We start from the raw sequence: 17,714 nt of genomic DNA on the forward strand, positions 1-17,714 counted from the left end.
TGTCAGATGCTTTTTTTGATACGAACAGAAATAAATGGTTTTTGTTTTATTTTGTTTTTACCAATATGGTTATTTTGATCATGGACTGCTCATATGCTTTCTCCCAGATGTTCACTAAAGACTGATCTATGAATGATTTGATTTGTATAGTTCTAGAGATCTATTCATTATTCAAAGTGATGAGAAAATATACTTCTATGACTGCTTTGAAGAGATTAGAAATAAAAGATATAAAGCACTGTCACAGTGATTTGTTTGATTTGTTGATTAGGGTTGCTGAATAATAATCTCTTTTCTCTTCTCTTTCCTCTCTTCTTCTCTGTCTCTGTCTCTGTGTCTCTGTCTCTCTATTTCTCTCCTCTCTCTTTTTCTCACAGAATGGATGGTTCTCCACCCACTACTACTCCAATGACAAATAATCTTTTTCTTATTCTTCTATTAATCATTAGCAAATTATGCAAATGAAGCAAAATATATTCCACACCCACTGTCCATTCTCTCATTCCCTTCCTCTACAATTTACTCTATCCGTGTCCCATTGCAATGATGCCCATGCATTTCATTATGCTCTCTGGCATTACTCTTCCATACTGAATAAAGTCTCCTTTGTCTGGACTTCTTTCTTTCACATTCTTTACATTTATTAATCCTTACTGAGACTTCACTTCCCTAGTCAATTCTATTTAGTTGACATATCTTAAATCTTTCACTCTTTTGTGATAATTAAAAGTATCTCTCTCCAAACTTCAGCCCTGTATTGCTCTCACTATTCATCTCCCCTGCTTTCATTCACTGGTTGTTAAATGGAACTAGAGGAACTCCCACAACTGTGGTTACTGGGTATATTATGAATTCATGTTATTCTATTTCAAATGGGCTCTCCCCTCAGCAAGGCAGTCAATCCATTTATTGCTCATTAATTGATTACCTATACTATCCCTCATGGAAGTTATTCAAATCCTTTTCTTCCCTTCTATTTCCCTTTGCCTTCTTTACCCCTAAGTTGAGAACATTCTTATTTCACTAAGAAAATTTTGGTCATTTGAAATGAGCTCTTTCTTATCTCATTCTGTTCATTTTGCATAATTCTCTTCCCTCCTCCTTTTCCCAAGTTTGTGACAATGAAGTCATATAGAGCTAAACTGTTCTTCATATACTCTCAATGCTGACTTCTTCCATCTTTCATCCAGAAAATTACAATCACTTGTCTCTCTCAAAGCTCCATTCTCTCCCTATCTACTGTTTCCTTCTCTATTGCCTTTAAATATATCAAGGTGTATATAATCAAAGAATCCTCATTCATGAAGAAGTTATGTCTTTATGGCACATAAAAATACTTTTTGATTTACTGATTGGTTTGGTAAGGAAGGGTAAATGAAGGTGTTGCAAAAAAAAAGATATCAATTTTTTTTAAAATAAAAAGTATGATCAATAATTTCTTTCCATGTCCATTATTATCCTTAAAAGAAACCTTCCAATAAGTATTTGATAGAATGGATAATAATAGCTCATATTTTATAGTGTTTTATCGCTCATAGAACATTGCATACAATCTTATCTGACTTCCCAAAGATAGTGTAAGTTAGATGATTGTGCAACATACATAAGTGATATAATAGTAATGTTTCTGTTATACAAATGAAAAAAACTAAGGTTCTGAGATATTTATTGATTTTGCCAGGATTAAATGTCTGGTAGTTGGCAAAATGTGTATAGAACCCAAGTTATCTGACTTTTTTATCTAATACTTTCTACTAAGCCACATTGGAAAATAAATCATGCTTTGAAAATATGGATATAGGAATCTAAATATAATATTGCTCAGTTTTAAATTATTTTGAATTATTATTTGGGTAAATATTCATCATTATCCCATATAGTATATGTCACATACAGATATATACATGTGCGTATATTCATTACATATATTTATTCATTTTTCTTTAATTTTGAAGACATCTTAGTTATTTTCTAAACATTTCCAAGGAATATTAAATTACTCTAAGCTGAAAATAGTTTTTCAGGGGTAATGTTAATATTAAATGATTATCTTAATTCACTTGATATTTGGAAACCATAATCTTGATTGCATGGCTAAACTCAATAGCATCCTTAAGTAATTATTCTCCATAAATTATCATACTATTTGTATCTTCTGAAAGTTTCAAGAAATGTAGGCCACATCTATATGATGTAACTGAATTGGTTAAGTCCCCATAATTGATACAAAGGATGCAATGTGATATATTCAAAGAGCCTTGCAAAAGAGTTAAAAGGCCCTTTTTTTTTCCTGATTCTTCATCTATAAAGCTACATGTTCTAACTCCTCAGATATTTACTAGATATATGACCACTCAAGAAGTTTGCATTGCCTCATCTATAAAATGAGACTTAGACCCAGTTACTTAAAAGAACCTTACCATCTCTTTATATTTGGGTGATTTCTAAGTCATCAATTAGTATATATGTGCTTCCTATGAGCCAGGTACTGTTTGAAACACTGGAAACACAAAGGATAGCCCTCAAGGAGTTTCCACTCTAATAGGGGATTTTAAAAATATAAATAATTAGTTTGTATAGACAAAACATAAGTAACAGGATGTATACAGAGTAGATAGGACACACTTTAAGGGAGAAAGCATTAATATTTTGGGGAACTAGGAAAAGCTTCATCTCTACCATCTTTAAAATAAATGACTAATTAATAACTAATTAATATTTAAAATCAATTATAACCATTAATGTGGTTGATATAGGCATGAATGATGTAATTTATAAAAGCAATTGTTAGTTAGATTGATTTTCAGGCATCAAATGCTGAGGCACCAAATGCTAGGGTTCAGTCATGTGAAGAATTCACGATGGCCATTCCCTTTGGCAACAAATAGATTTTTTAAAAAAGAGGTTATGACAAAATGAAAAGATATAATATGAAACAGAGTTGGGAGAGAATATAATTAGCAAGGAAAAGGATTTTAACAACCAATAATGGAAAAAACAAATTCCTTAATAGAACTCACAATTAACCAGAAGAAAAGGAATACACCAAGAGGTAGTAGTATGCCTTTAACTGTCAGGTTAGGGCAGGTTAGCATCCTAAAAGAGTTAGTTACTGTAAGGAGAAAGACACCATAAGATCTAATGGAGAATGAGAGGAGAGACACCACACGGCATGGAGGAGGGGTGAGGGGAAAACACCATGAGGCAAAGCACCATAATGGACTAACCCAAAAGGAGTTTATCAAAAATGGCATGAGACAGATTTATAGGAAAAATTTAATCTCAAGGGTTTGACATCTCTCAGATTTCTAACTGAATATTGCAAGGTGGAGTCACTCCCAAACTCCACAGAGATTAAACTGATCCCCATCAGGGCCCTTCCCTGTGTGCTTCAGTAAGTAATTCCATCAATTCTTCAGTCTTTCTCTACCAGTCCCACCTAGTTATTCAGGACCTCACCACTAGCATGCTAGTCTCTTGAATAAGTAAGCAAATGAATACGTGAATGAAATTCCTGAATAAATAATCTTCATAGCTGTCAATTCTCTGATAGTGAGATTAATCAATAAAATGTTCTAAGTAACCAAATGAATTGGGACATAATCCGGTTATCTTAGTTGTAGAAGTCCAGTTATAAATTTGGCCACTTTTGTAACATTTAATATATTTACATTTGATATATGAACATTTAATACTAATTTAAAGGTTTAAGTGGTACTAGCATTATATACATATAATGAATGTATAGCTCTAGGACAATTCTTTTTTATTTACGTGTGAAACACACATATATGAACGTTTAAAATGCTAAACATTTTATGCTACAGAATTACCCCCCTGTGAGTCATCATTTCTATGGTAGCATACTAATTTATATACCTGCTGATTTTACTTATTTTCATAAATGGAAGCAGGTTATGAAACTATGGCCAGCTAGTGATAGTAAAAACTGTAATTATTTAAGTAAACACTTCATGTGTATTCTCAATGATAAGTAGTGGAATTCAAGATATTACTGTACTGAAGATAGATCAAAATATACAAAAAATAGATAATATATTAATCTGTAATCTATACATTTCTACTGTACAAAAGCTTTATTTTTCTTCTTAAACAAAAAAAGTAATCTGTTAATATTAGTTTTCAAGTGATTTATTGGCACTAATATTACATAATATTATTATAATATAGGATAATATTAAATCTAACTGGATATGCATGTATGTCAAATACTCTAGATTGTCTCTGGCCTGAGAGTTATGGTAGAAAGCAAGTTTACAATTTACTAGACAGTTGAGTCTTAGGAACTTGCCTAAGGGTCCAAGAGATTAGGTGACTTAGAAAAAATCACACAACTAGTAAATGTCAAGGCCATATTTGAACCCAGGTCTTCCTGATTCTGGGTTAAACACTGCTCTCCATGCTAGCTCCCCATAAAATTTAAATATAACATAGGTCATTTTTTTGCCAGAAATCATAATAACCATATTCAATAAAATGTTGACATAGAATGATTACTCTGTTACAAAAGTAATCATGTCCCTGAACCTAAGGCTAAAAGGAGAGAAAAGTATAATTTTATAGCTTAACGGTCCATTGAAAGTCATAAAATCCAACAGTCTTATTTTTAGTGCTAAAAAAAGGGTCTAGAAAATATTAGGTGATTTGTTCAAGAATATATGGATAACTGTAAGAGCAGAAGTAGAACCCATATTTCTTTACTCCCAATTAGGAGTTTTCTTTTGTCAACGAACAGAAAATTAATTATAAGTAAATAATAAATACAGAGAACTTCTATATTACAGAGTATTTTTTTCATCATCATCATCTCATCACTGTCACCATTATCATCAGTTAATCCTTAATAACCAATCTTGATTATAGCATTATTCTCACTTCAGTTTAGAGAAATACTATATTGGAGAGTGTCATTTATGTAGGATAGACTCCAGAGGAACTTAGAACATAATAGTAATGAAGCATAAGTGTAAGAAATGTGTGACCGTTTAACTCACAATTTCTTTGCAAGTCCTTTTCTCTATGTAAAGACTTCATGCAGGATTCTTATTGTGGTTGCTTATCCTTCATTTTAGAAGAATCCCAATGACATCATCAGGGTGATGTCTTGATTTATACATGAATTGGATATAATAGAGACAGAATTGTGCAAAGTTGTGAGCCTCCTCCTTTCCTACAGAATCATCTAAGTCCAAAGGTCATTTATGCTTCCCTTTGATTGGTAATATATAGAATCATAGAATCTGAGTTGATTAGAGTTTAATTAGAGAATTTATTCAGAGAAACTGTCTTAATCTTTACTTTGTAATCTAGAAGGAGTCTGAACTAGACAACAATTTCCTCATCTTTAAAATAAAGGCAGAAGAAAATAAGTGGGATGTTCAGAGCTTCTGGTGTGATGATTTACTGGGCTTTTTCTGGGATGCTCATCTACCCTTGGTGTCCACTTTCTCCCAATTCTTACCTGTGGTTCTAAAAAACTATGGAATGTGCCATGGCCATACCCCATCTTGGCAAATATACTAAATTAGGCCAAAGTCTACTCCAAGCATTTCCATGGCAGAATAGATGGATGAGAACAATTTGTTCCAATGATCTGAAGATGGCTAAAGGGCTCAGAGAATAGTCAAGCATCAAAGACACCAAGGTCATCCACTGCATTTTAGAAAGTCATCTTTGACTTCCATTGGACTTCAATGACTTAGGAAGAGAAAGTGAAGCTGACAACTTTGTGCAACTCTGTCTTGTTATGGGCCAGAACTTGAAACAAGGTGCTAAGTCAGTGGAATTGATAGAGACAATAGTTATCTAATTTAGCATGGTGCTTAATAGTTCTCTAGTTCAGTATATGTACTTAGTACTTACTATAGTTCTACAAGATTCACAGCTTTAAGAGAGCATATATAAGCTAGGAGCTTCAGCCAGGATTCAGTCGGGGAGATTCAGAAGCCAGAGAAGGCAGGCAGGAGCTCAAGCTCTCAAAGGCCACACTGAAAGGCTCTCCAGAAAGCTGCCCAGCCCCAGGAAGGAGATAATAAAGGATCTGGACTCTAAGAAAGCTAACCGGGCACTGGAAAGTAGATAAGACTTAGAAAGAGACAATAAAGGATTTGGACTTTAACCCCTGGATGCTCTCTTGGTGAATCCTGAGCTGAAAGGAAAACTGCCTCTAGAAACCCCAAGAAAACCCCAACAAAAGATTACATTTTAGAGAAGAATATTACACTATTTCACTTAAATCCACTCAGAAGACAAGATGTGTTGTCTATGATTCTCTTTGAAAAAAGACCAATAAAAATACTTAGACTAGATAAACAATGAGGTCCTTCCCAGATCTAAATCCTATCAACTAACAGTGAGACAGAAAGTTTTTTCTACCAGGATCAGACAACTTTAGAATCTGAAGACCGTCCTTTACATATTCTTTCATTTTAGCTTGACTGCCTGCTTCCTTTTATTGGTCAAAAATATCTTTGTTAATATCTATCACACTGGTTCCACTGCCTAGTTTTTGTGTTTGTTTGTTGAAGTTCATTCATATACACCATATCCTTCTCTTTTGCTCTTTGAGTACTAACTCAAATTAGAGAAGGTAGTTTCTAGGTAGACTTATTTATCTTGATTTAGATACAGCATTCTTCATCTACTTGTTTTTTCTTATGTTGAAAATTAGTCTGAATCCTCTTAGATGAATGCAAATCTTATTTTTAAGGTTCTATAAAGCATTTTGGTTCTATAAAGGTTCTATAAAGCATCTATAAAGCTTAAAACAATCAACATTTATAAACAGGAGTTTGTTTTTTAATTTGGAAGTTGGGGGGAGGAGAGGAAGGAAGAAGGTTCCCCTTATTTAGCACATCCCAAAAGCTGTAGTGTAGATGTAAGCTATATTAAAGCTTAAACAAAATCTATCATGAGCCAAAATCTACCTTCCTGAAACTTTCTACTATTATTGCTATTTTTTTACCCCTGAGTCTACACAGAATAAGTTGATTTCCTCTTTCACGTGGCAACCTTTCAAATATTTAAACAATAAAAGTTAATAAATATTTATAAGTGCTTTCTATGTGAACAAAAATTATTTTTAAAAATTATTAAATGTTAACTATTTTCCAGACAGTAAACTAAGCTTTGGGAATCCAAGTAAAAATTTAAAATTATTCATGCTCTCAAGGAAGTTATATTATAATAAAACAAGACATATATAGAAACTAGATAAAAAGATATAAAGAGTGGGATGGATGCATGTTTTTTAAATGTCTGGGAAGTTACATAATAATGAAGTAGGTAAAAAGAGTTGAAATCTCTCTTATGAGAGTCCAGATTGCAAGAATGGGAGAATATTTTCAACGGTAAAAGAAAGAGGGCCAGAATATAGGAAAATTGTTTTGCAGGCTCTGGCAAAGGGTGACCTACTTCTAGACAAGAGCATAGGAATAAGAATCTTAATTCCAGAGAAAGAAAGTGTAGGAAGAAGAGTTTGGAGTTGCCTAATGGTAGATTGATTCTAGAAAAAAACGAATTGAAATCTCCCCTTTAAGAACCCAGGATGCCTACAGTGGAAAGTCAAGTTCTACTGAGAGGAGGAGACCTGATGTGTCAGTAGTACAGTTTAGAGAAGTCTAGAAAGTGGACTGACAAGCAACCATACTAAGTATAATATTTTTACCTTTTTTGGTTTGCTTGCTTTTTCTTTCTCATGGCTTTTTTTTTTCTTTTTTGTTCCAATTTTTCTTTCTCAATATGATTAATATGGGAAAATGTTTAAAATGATTATACATGCAAGGAAAAAAAATCATATTTCTTAGGGGCCACCTCCTACATGAAGCTATCCTGGATCTCCAAGATAAAGCATAAAGCACTTGCTTTATTCCTCCTTCCCCTAGCATTAAGAGGGCAAGAATAACAATGCTACCTTATGCTTCCATAATACTTAACAACATTCATTGAATTAAAGACAAAAATAGTTCACATTTTAGTCTTCTCTTCTCCAGACTAAATGATGTATTCCTCCAAGTAATTCTTATGAAGTAGGCCTCTGAATTTTTCCATTCTGTGTGATCTTGGACAAGTCACCTACCTCATTTATTTCAGTTTTCTCCACTGTAAAATGGAGATAAAACCTACCTCACAGTTTTGTTATGAAGATAAAATAAAATAATAATTTGTAAAGCATTTTCCATAGTATTTTGTACATATAGATATTAAATAATGCTTTATATTATTATTAATATTATTAATTCTGCAAAGAAAATATAAGTGTGCAATTATTGTAGTCTCTGAAGCTGAGATGTCACAAAGTATTGATGGATTCTCTTGTGCATGTGCTAATTTTGACTCAACAATTAATACCAAGAAAACAGTTATTCCATCAGTCAGCATCACACCATCTATACATGGAACCATCAGTTACAGCAAATGGAGAAGTCTTGAATGCTGTGGATAAGTTCATTTACTTGGCAGTATACTTTCCACAGAAGTACACATTGATAATGAGGTTGACACACACATTGCCAGAGTTAGCTCAGTGTTTGGGAGGCTGAGAAATATGGGAGAATAAAGGTATTAGACTGACTACCAAAATCTATAGAGTCATCCAAACTACATTGTTGTATGGCTGGGAAACCTGGACAGTATATTAATACCTGCCATGGAACCTCATCTATTCCATTTTAATTTCTTGGGAAGATTCTGAAGGTCACCTGACAGGATAAAATACCATCACTGGGGTCCTTTTTTTGAACTAAACTATCAAGCATTCAAACTCTACTCCAGAGAGCACAACTCAATGGGTTGGCCACATAGGTTAAATGCCAAATATACACTTGCCAAAAAGACTATTTTATAGAGTACTCACACAGGGCATGGGCCCATAAGGTGGTCAGCAAAAGCAATACAAGAACATTCTCAAGGTCTCGCTTAAGAACTTTTGAATTGATTGTATTGATGGAATATGATTTTGTAGTCCTTTGATTTTAGGGGCACTTCTGCTTTATTGTTAAAACAATAATCCTAAATTTTCTGGTTTTGGAGTCTGCCTCAAGGACTTTCCATACTCCCAATCTAAAAACAACAAAGTGTTTGATTCTTAATAAACCTCACTTCATTGTTGACTGATAATCTGATCAGTGAGAACCAAATTGCAGAGACCTTCCTTCTATCTCTGGGCCATGGAATTAGCATACTAATGATAGAAAGCTGGATAAAGGTGTCCTCTCTCTCTGAGCACTCTGCTCCTCCTTTTTGGAACCTAGCTCTCTGTTTTCAGTGTAATAAACCCTTTGCCACTTAACTTGGAGGCTGGGTCTGCAAATTCTTTTGCCATACCTGCGACACTGACCTGTGGACCTCCAAACATTGTTGGGGTGTTTTATCCCTCAATATTATTACATGGGAGTCACCAACACATGGTTGCCCAGCATGATTATCCTCATCAGAGAAGGGGCTATGATTTAGGAGCAAAGCAAAATTGAATTAGCTCAGAAGAAATGTGAGATGCACAAAGTTAGAGAATCCACCCTAAATATTCACATGAACTGCTTGTGTTGAATCTGTGGTAGAGCATTCTGAGCTTGTATTGGTCGGATCAGCCTCAGTTCTTGCAACTCAGCTCTAACATAGTGATGTCATTTTGGTCCTCTGAAAACAAAGGACAATAACTGACTACCTGACCATTATTATTATTAATTATCATCTTCTATTATTATTAAATATAGATGTCTAACACTGATAGTTTCAAAAAATTCAAAAGAACAATATAACTGTTGATTCTCTAGTTTTGGATAATATGTTTTATTAAAACATGTAAATTCCCATTCATTTTTCCTAGATGCCCTAGCATGTTTACATTGTCCAATAAACATGTCTTTCCCTTCCCCCCTTCCGAGATTTTATTATTAGATCAAGGTCTCCCACAGAATCATGTCTAGTCATTCTGATCTATATTTTGACACTGGACTTATATGGCTGGTATCTCTGTACAGCTCTCCCTCACTTAAAACCAGTTTACTTGTAAGTCTTGGTATCACTATCCTGATGTCATGGTCCTCTTAAGGAATAAAAGGATAAACGATAATATATGAGTTGTACTAACTATCCCACTGGGGACCAACTGGCCAGTTCCAATTGAAGAATACAATTCCTTCTTTCCTTCCCTTCATCCTTCCTTCCCTTCTTCCTTCCTTCTTTCTTTCCTTCCTTAGTTCCTTCTCTCCCTTCTTCTCTCCTTCTTTCCTTCTCTCCCTTCTCCCTTTCTTCCTCCTTCCCTCTCTCCCTCTTTTCTTCCCTCCCTCTCCCCCTTGTTTTCTTCCTTCTTTCTTTCCTTCCTTCATTCCTTTTTTTCATCCTCTCCCTCTATCTACAAAGGGTATCATATCCTTATCTATGGTACTCTGCCCAAAGGAATATAAATTTAGATCAATGAAACCTCATATGATATCTTGTGGTTTGGGGGCTAGATTTCTTTCTTAAGGACTCATGCCTTAAATGAAAATCACTTTGGTTCTCACTGATTGACCAAAAATAGGTTATAGGTTATAACCAAAGCCTTATTTGGTCATTGTTTGGGTGCTAATGGTTCAGAGTGGGTGTAAATAGCAATTATTTTTCTTTTAGCCAGAAAAGCTGAGGATCTCCCCCCCCCCCCCGGTTAATTTTTTTTTTTTGACTAGGTAAAAGAGTTCCATTCTTTGCCTCATTTCTTACCTACCATTAATCAGTGAATGGGTAGTATCTCAGTCAGATTGAGACCTAGGAAAGACCTTCACTTAAAAAGGCCAGCCTGCATCAAGGACCATCTCTAGTCATTGTGGTCTATATCTTGCCATTGGATTTGGTTGGCTCTGAAGCATAAAGTGATGCTGGTGACTTTGCACAGCTCTTCCTCACTTAAATTCAGTTCACTTGCAAGTCATGGCAGCACCAACCTGATGTCATGCTCCTTTTGGAGAATGAAGAACAAACAAAAACAACAAAATAACAACAACTTACATGAATGATCAACCACTCTTCTTCTCACCCTCTACTTGAGCAATTGAATTTGTAACACGTGTCCCTATAACTTTGCTTCCTTCTTTCTTTCTGATCTCCCTTTTTACTTCAAGAGAAAACATTGGAAAATATTCCTCCAAGAGAAAACTGGTGCTAGGAGGAGACAGTGAACTGAATTATAATAGTCTAAATTGGAGGAAGTTTGGCCAAAATTGGAGTGAAAGGGTTGAATGAAAGTAGAAAAGTTGAAGTCTGTTACATCCCAAAAAACTCCCAAATAAAGATTTCCAATTCAGAAAACCTACCTTGCCATGCAAGTCTCACAAGAACCACTGAGGTTATTTTAAATAACAGACTTGTCACTTCTAGGGCTCATTAAAACTTCAAAGAGGGCAGAATTTGGGGGGAATGGGAAATGCCCTGTTTTCAAACATTCTCAACTTTCTTCCTGCCATCACCACTTACTTGGACTAATTACTTTCTCTGCTTTCCACTCCTATTTATTCTCCAAATTATTCCCATTCTCTTTTCTCTCTTCTCTTTTTTGTTTCTTTTCCTCTGCCTCTTTGGTTCTCTCCCTCTCTTTGCCTGTGTGTCTCTCTCTCTCTTTCTCTGTTTCTCTCTCTTTTGAAAAGTTTAGCTATGCAAATTTCCTCTACCCTTATTTAGTTTCATAAACTTTACATATACATATATATATATATATAAAGTATAATTGTGTGATACCCTATGTATTACATTGCATTAGTTTCTGAACAACATTTGTCATCTGACCTACCCTCCACTAAATTTAGTCTTGAGGGATCCAATCTAAATGGTCATGTATACATCAAAATTTCACTTTATGAATTATCTAAGCCGGAGAAACAGAAACAGATACAAACCTTTGAGTCTTTGAGCAGCAGCTGTTGAAAATTTTTAGTGTGAAAAGTGACAAAAAAGATGGATAGCTAAAGATACTGATATGTTGTATTGTAATAAGCACACCAATATTTTTAGAATTGTAAATTTTAACTTTTCAAATGTCATTGTAGCATGTAACATTTCTTCTGTATTTATTAATGCTTAAAAATGCATTAAAACTTTTAGGGCTATTTTGTTTGTGTCCTGTTTGTATGTGCATTTGTGTTCTATGAATATTTACATATGCATACAATTCTCCCTACTAGAATCTAAACCCCTTGGGTTCATTAAGTCTTGTGATTTTTTTCCCTTATTCTAGTATAGAAGATGTTTAATAAATTCTTTTTAACTGATTGATCCAGACATGCCACTTATGAATATAATGCATTCAGAATTCTAAATTCCATTCACTATTACCTCTTTGTTCAATGATTCTGAAATCTCCCTGTCTGACAATAATTTACTGGCTTTTCATTCTTTCTTCTGCCTTTCCTTACAAAATCCTGTTTTTCATCCATACCACAACTTTCAGTCCCTTGAGCTTGGAATATTTTTCTAGGTCACCTCTCCTATACTAACTACTCTTTCCTCTTTTCCTCATCTTGACCCCATAAGGAACCAATTCAACCTTAGCGTATCTTCTTCAGAATCTCTAGTTCCCTTATCATATCATTATGTCCTACCACTCCAGAATCCTTAGATCAGTCCCAATATTCACTGCTGAATGAAGATGAAGTAAATCATTCAACTATTACTGATGTGAGGCAATTCTATTATACTTCCCTAATCAACTCACTATCCCACTCTCCATGTTAGCTCTTCTAAATCTTTTCATCTTTCTTCAAATCTCCCATGGCTCTCTCTCCTCCAACTTTCTTTGCTGAGAACTTTGCTTTATATTTTAATGAGGTCATTCATCATGAACACCCTCTTCTCCTTTCTTCTTCATCTCTTCTTATTCAGATGCCTTCTTCCACTATCTCTTCCTTTACCTCTGTATCACCTAAAGAAGTAGCCTTACTCCTTATCAAAAGCTAACCCCTCTACTTGTTTAGTGATTCTACTCCAACTCATCTCCTCCAACAGATTGTCCCCTCCATCATTCCCACACTAACATTTATTTTCTTTTTAAAAAATTTTTATAGTACTTTATTTTTTCAATACATGCAAAGATAGTTTTCAACATTCCCCTTTGCAAAACCCTATTTCAAATTTTCCCTCTTTTTCCTTCCCTCACTCCTGTCCAAGACAGTAAACAATCCAATATAAGATAAATATATGCAATTTTTCTAAACATATTTCCATATTCGTCATGCTGCACAAGAAAAATCAGATCAAAAGTGGAAAACAAAAAACATGAGAGAATTAATAAAAACCAACAATAACAAAGATGAAAACTCTATGCTTTGATCCACGTGCAGTCTCTAGGATTTCTCTCTCTGGAAGTAGATAGCACTTTCCATCACAAGTCTATCAGAATTGCTTTGAATCAGTCCATTAACTAACATTTATTTTCAATCTCTCCCTGTCTACTAGTTCATTTTCTTCTTCCAACAAACATGCTCCCCAAGCCTGAAAAAAAGACTCAGTTCATTCTTCCATCTTCTAGGTCTTCCCCTTTGTAACTAAACATCTAGAGAAGGCTAAATACAACCAATACTTTCACTTCCTCTTCTTTCACTCTCTTTTTAACCCCTTAAAACTTATCTTATGATTTATTTTTTCACTGAAACTATTCTTGTCAATATTATTAATTCTCTTTTATTTGCTATATCCAATGGCTTTTTCCTCGGACTTCATTTGCCAGCACCTCTCTCTAGTCTTTGAAACCCTATATCACTCTCTCCCCCAAAATGGTCTCTTATCTTTAGATCTTCAGGACATCACTCTCTCCCAGTTCTTCTCCTATTTATCTAATTTATCTCCTATGGTGTACACTCTTCCAGATCATGTCTTCTAATCATAAGTGATCTTCAGAGTTCTAGGCTGGGTCCTTGTTCTCTTTTCTCTATATACTCTTCATTTGATGGTTTCATCATTTCCTATGGATTTATCAATCTGTGTTGATAATTCTCAAATTTACCTATCCTGTCCCAAATTCTCTGCTGACCTCCAATGTTATGCCTCTTGCTTGGATTATTTTAATAATCTATAGGTGGGTCTGCCTGTCTTAAATTTCTCCCTGCTATTTCATCCTTAGGCTACTAAAATGATTTTCTTGAAGTTCAGATCCAAACATACCTTCTCCTCACTGCTTACTCAATAGATCCAACAATTTCTTATTAGTTCCAGGATCAAGTATGAAATGTTATATTTGGTATTCAAAGTTCTTCATAATCTACTCTCCTCCTATCTTTTCAATCTTCCTGTATCCCACATACTCTTGGTTAACATGAACAAGATCTTTCATCTCTCAGTTCTGGGCATTTTCTTTGTATGTCCCTTGTGTCTGAAAAGTTCTCTCTCCACTACTCTACTAATCTCTCTACCTTCCTTTTAAGTCCCAGCTAAAATCTATTCTGGATTCCCCAAACCATTTTAATTCTAGTACTTTTCTTCTGTTATTTACTTCCTATTTATCCAGTATATAGCTTGTTTTATAAATATCTCTTTGTATGTTTTATTGCCTATTATTATATCTTTGAAGATAGCAACTGTCTCTTGCCTCTTTTTGTATCCTCAGTGCTGAGCACAGTGCTTCATAAATTTTATTGACTTATTAGTGATAGGAAAAAGCTAATATTAGATAAAAAAACAAAATGGTATAGGAATGAGGAAATGAGGGAGGTGGAGAAATAATTATTAAACTCCCACTATGTATGAGAGAGAGAGAGAGAGAGAGAGAGAGAGAGAGAGAGAGAGAGAGAGAGAGAGAGAGAGAGAGAGAGAGACAGAGAGAAATATAATGCCTGCCTTCAAGGAACCTGGGAGCATGTCTGAGTGAGAACTGAAAAGCTAGCTGGCCCAGGGACTTTCCTTAAAGGAGGTTCTTCTCCCTCCTTCAATCAGAAGAGGCCAAAGTAGAGAGGATACTATCCTAATGAAGATACCATAGGAAGTTATTATCAAGAAGAGAAATAAAAAGTTTAACATCCAGAGGTAATGGTGTCTGCAGAAAAAGAGTCAAAGAATTTTGTTCTAAATTAGAGGGAAAGGCCATGTAGCTTTTTTCCCTGCTGTGCATTTCAAATCCCTGAAAGAGAAAAATTAAGTTGACCATTAAGAAAAAATAACTATCTTCAATTCTCTCAGATATTTTACAAGAGAATTTTTTAAAGTCTTTTTTTCCTGCTAAAATTTTAACAAAAAAAAATGAGTTATCAACAATTAAAAAGTATTTATTAAGTACATGCTATGTATCATTGTGAGGGAATAAAATGATGCTTGAGCTGCATCTTAAAGGACAACCAAAAACAATCCCCATAATCTTGACTAAGATTAAACTAGTAAGGGAAATTATTGACTTGATTTAATGATTTAATACCCTCATTGTGAAAAATTATCTGTGTTCATAGCATTTAGTGTAGGTCCAAACTCCAGGAATCTTCATCTCCATTAGCATCTCATTACAGCATAAATCTATTGACTTTGTGTAAGGCTATTGCTGCACAGTGATTAACTCAGCCACCTTTTCCTACAAATGGAAAAATGTAATCAAGAAATATAAGAATAATGGAAATAAATTTACCTTTTTTTTTTTCTTCTTATTTTTCTAGGTCTGGAATTCAGTTTGTCCTTCTACTTGGACCTCGCTAATGAACAAATACCCACAAAATTGTCAGGAAGAAACACTACCATTTTGGTAAGTACATTCTACTTTTAAAAATCAAAAAACAATCCAAAAGTTAATGTTCTTTTAAGCTTAAGTTTTCCTTAAGATTTCTAAAGTTGCTTAACAGAAGTCAGTAGAGAAAAGCTTATGAAAATGGGTGTCAACATTTTAACAGCATATAATTGATGATTTTTTATTTCTTTTTCCATTCATGTTGAAATGATGCAATTCATTTAAAAATATGTCTGAAAGGAATTATGGGTTTTTTTTAAATTAAATTGACATAAAAGTACAGACAAATTTGAGAGATTTAGCAGAAAGGCCAAGGTTTTCTATTTATGTAACAGCTGCTTTACCAGGTGATTTGGCAGCTAATTGGAGTTGAATTTCTGTTATTCTTTAACCCAGCAAACATCACCTGTTTTAATTGAGGGTCATTGCTGATTAAGCACTCTGCTCTTTCCCCTTCCTCAACCCCCATGGCTTTTGTTAATAAATTATAGCCTGCCTAGGATTAGGGTAAGCATTTACCCTGTCAACCATTTAAGACAATTGTCTTTTACAATTATAGCAAGATATTTTTCTCCTTTATTCTTGATTTATTATGTTGATAATTAACATAAGACTTCTTACCAAAATAGGCACACACAAAAATACAACCTACGGCAGACATATATTTACATCAGCAGAAAACAAAATGCAATCTTTTATTGTACAGCATGATCTGATCTGAAACCAGTGATTTCTTTGGGATAAAGAGTTCCCAGTGTAGAATTTCCTCCAATAATGCACATTTTAACAAGTTGGCCTGGGATATTGAGACATTAAGTGACTTGTGCAATGTCACATAACAAATAATTGTCAAACTTGAACCCCAGCCTTGTTGATTTAAATCCTTCTGTTCACTACGTTACATTCCTTTTTTTCCCCTCTATGATATAAAATTAGAAATAACAATAATAATAGCTAACATTTATATAGGTCCTTAAAGTTTCCACAATCCTTTACATGTGTTATCTTGTTTGATCTTCTGTGAGGTAAGAGCTATCATAGTAACAGGATTATATCAATTGCCTAGAAGATCTGAAAGCAGAGTCAATGGATATTAAATCCTAGGTCTGTGCTTAAAATTTGAATCTATCACTTCCTAGCTGTGTGATGGTATTGTATATTATACTTCATCTCTACCTCCCATGGTTGTTGTGACAATAAAATTAAATAAATTGAATAAACTACTTTGTAAACTATTAGAGAAATGTTGGCTGGTCTTATTACCTGTATGGTCACCTATCTTTCCTAGAGAGGGTCGGTCCTAGCATCTATTTAGGGAATCTAATGAGGTTTATGAAAAGGTCGCAGAAGATGGAAAAATGATGGGATTCAAGTTCCAGCCCTTTCATTTTGAGCAAGTTATTTCATCTCTCTGGGATTCAGTTTCCTCATCTACAAAACAAAATTCTACTAACCTTCGCTCAAAGTCATGAGAAACAGACTAATGTGTGTGGAAATTCTTTGTAAAAGAGTAAATACTTGAAAGTAGGAAATGGTATACATGACTCAATAGCTTCCTGTTTCCAGCCATCCCAAATTTCAATTCTTTTCTCTAGAAAGAATAATTAAGCCTTTGGTTGCTAAATCTAAACAATTCAGTCCCTTAGTTCAGTGAGTCACTTATTATAGGACTGATTTTACAGGCAATGAGAAAGTACCCCGGACTCTTTCTTTTGCTTCTCAGTGATTTCTTTAATTTCTCACTGGCCTTCATACTATTAGGAATGTAACTGAGAACAACTAATTGGCTCCATGATTTCTCCATAATAACTACATTTTCCTTAAAACGCTGCTTTTTTCCTAGAAATATATCATTTGCAAAATACACATTGGGCTGTTCCCATTTAGTCAATATTTTTAATGGTTCTTTCATCTTATGGACTTAAAATACTAAGGAGAAGAAAGAAAAAAAACCCTACAATTGTAATACCCAAACGTTTTCTACTCAGCTCTTTTTTCCTTTAGTTATCTAAAAAAAATT

At 34.2% G+C, this 17,714-nt stretch overlaps 1 protein-coding gene across 13 annotated transcripts in view; it reads left to right on the forward strand.

The window, feature by feature from the left end:
* Positions 1-17,714, forward strand: part of TENM3 (teneurin transmembrane protein 3) — a 3,351,339-nt gene that overhangs the window by 2,249,671 nt on the left and 1,083,954 nt on the right. For all 13 annotated transcript variants that reach the window (XM_074276236.1, XM_074276245.1, XM_074276241.1 and 10 more), the window contains exon 8: positions 15,627-15,712. The gene's annotated coding sequence lies outside the window, so the exon portion shown is untranslated. The remainder of the gene's footprint in view (positions 1-15,626; positions 15,713-17,714) is intronic.

The sequence above is a fragment of the Sminthopsis crassicaudata genome, chromosome 6 (genome assembly GCF_048593235.1).
Source record: "Sminthopsis crassicaudata isolate SCR6 chromosome 6, ASM4859323v1, whole genome shotgun sequence".
Lineage (NCBI taxonomy): Eukaryota > Metazoa > Chordata > Mammalia > Dasyuromorphia > Dasyuridae > Sminthopsis > Sminthopsis crassicaudata.